Raw genomic sequence first — 2,267 nt, 5'->3', positions numbered from 1 at the left:
GTATCTGACAATTGTGGATGTGTTAAATGCCAAAGATGGAATCTGCAGCACTGGAACAGTGGGCAGAGTGGGATAGGTGAGTATGATCCCTCGTCCTCTGCAGAGGAGAGTTTATTTACTTGAACCTGACAGATTCTCTTTTAAACTCTTGTTTTGATCCCTCCATATGCAATTGTCACTGTAAGTAAAAATCTAAAATATTGTATTTTTCATCATTTTCTATCTTTGGGGATAATGATTTTACCCTTTCCACATTATCCACAAAAAAATTATTGTCCTTAGTGACACTTTACCCAATAGGTTGTACAGCCTCTGAGTGATTTGATTGGCTCAAGTACACACACCATAAAAATATCAGTAGGTGCCATATATATATATTTAGGATTTGAGATTTAAACTCCCCTCCACTTTATTCCCTAAAAACTTTGGAAACACATTTCAATCTTTAATTGCACAGCTCAGCCACTAGATGGAGGCAGATATTGTAGGAATGACATTGGAAGTTAACATCCAGGTCTAAAAAGTTCTAATTTTTCGAAAGTTCTCTATAGAAGGATTTCACTTAATGAGGACTGACAGATGATGTAAAATGCTATTTCTGTTTCTAAAATCTACAGATGGCCTGGTTGGTGTTCTGATTGCCTCCTTTTAATACTTTCCAAATCCTTGACCCAGAAAAAATTTACTGTTGATGTGTTCAGCTAATTGTATTTTTGATGTTTGTTTTCTCCATTCGACTCAACCAATCACTGGGACTCTGTGATTGATCAAGGTGATGAAAACGTGGAAATGACCGTGGCACATCAATGATGGCGAATCAAAGCTGCCCCAAGAGCAGCACTATGTGGCGTAATGCAAGAATACAAAAGTGTTTTTGCATTACCTAAGTTATCACTTTTACCAGATGTGTTTTTAGTGGCTGTAACAATGCAGTGAAGAAGACAGCGGGAAGGATTTGGAAGTGCTGCAATAGTGAAGGGCTCTCTCTATCACTTTCTCCATCATCTCAATTGATTTATTGATAGGAAATGCAGGCAGCTAGACCAACAGCCATTGGTGACCGGATGCTTTAAAGGTCCATTCACACTATTAGGTTGCAATGCGGTAAATTCATTGTGATTGGCACACCAACACACCTTGCTGATGATGTATTTCAGCATAGTGCCACACACTAATGCACGGTGCAGTGCACTACCAGAAATGCATTTTTTTGTTGTTAGCAGAATGGCCTGCCATAACTCGACATGCATTTCCAAGCACCATATATACCAATGCACTACAACAATGTAAAATGGCTGTAGAATGTGTGGTTGGGCATACAACTCTCAGGAAGAATGCAGCGTGTTGTCAGTTTCATTGGCAGGGGATGGTTATAGTGCAACAAAACTGAGTGTTGTCAGCCTATGGAAGGAAGTTGCTCTTCAAGGGTTCTGCTGGCAGGATCACAGGGTATAATGACTACTTTACAAAGAGACTTTACAAATAAACAGAAACATTGTCCTATTGATATTAGCAGCCTGCATAACATATATGATTACTACTTTACACTATAGTGCTTAACAATAAAAGGAGCTGTTGTCACAGCTGTTGTCTTCTAAGTAGACTGCACCATGTCCATTGAGTATGACTGAGAGATGTAGCAACCCCAATACTGCCTGTATGTTTCCCCTTTGCAGGAAGGGTTGTCATTATCCCTGAGATTCATCTTCTGCCATGCGTCCGGTGTAGTTTTCATTATTATTATTAATATTAATAAACAGGATTTATATAGCGCCAACATATTAGCACTGTACATTAAATAGGGGCTGCAAATGACAAACAGATACAGACAGTGCTACAGGAGCAGCAGAGGACCCTGTCCCGAAGAGCTTACAATCTGGGAGGTGGGGGAAGTAACACACAATATAAGGGGAGCATTTTTCCTATAACTCCCTCTGCTAATTTATACAAAGTTGACCTTCAGCAGCTCTTTAAAGAAAACACTTCCACAGCCACACTAGTTTCTTTCCCCAGGGGCGACTTTCCGACAGTCCCACAATGACAGATGGGGAAACGCTAAAAAATCTGAACACAATTAACCTTCATATTTCATACAAATGATTTGTTTCTGCAGCTGTGGGCAGAGGAGACCTACCAATGGAAGGTGAGATAAGCAAAGCGGGAGAAGAGCAGCAGAGCATAGGGGCCTGATAATAAAAATGTGAGCTGCTTATGTTCAAGGTGTCATCATATCCATCAAAATGACCAGCATTTGATTAATAACTAAG

The sequence above is a fragment of the Pyxicephalus adspersus genome, chromosome 8 (assembly GCF_032062135.1).
Source record: "Pyxicephalus adspersus chromosome 8, UCB_Pads_2.0, whole genome shotgun sequence".
NCBI classification, from domain to species: Eukaryota; Metazoa; Chordata; class Amphibia; order Anura; family Pyxicephalidae; genus Pyxicephalus; species Pyxicephalus adspersus.
The sequence above is the reverse complement of the archived record's forward strand: the minus strand, read 5'-3'. Positions refer to the sequence as shown.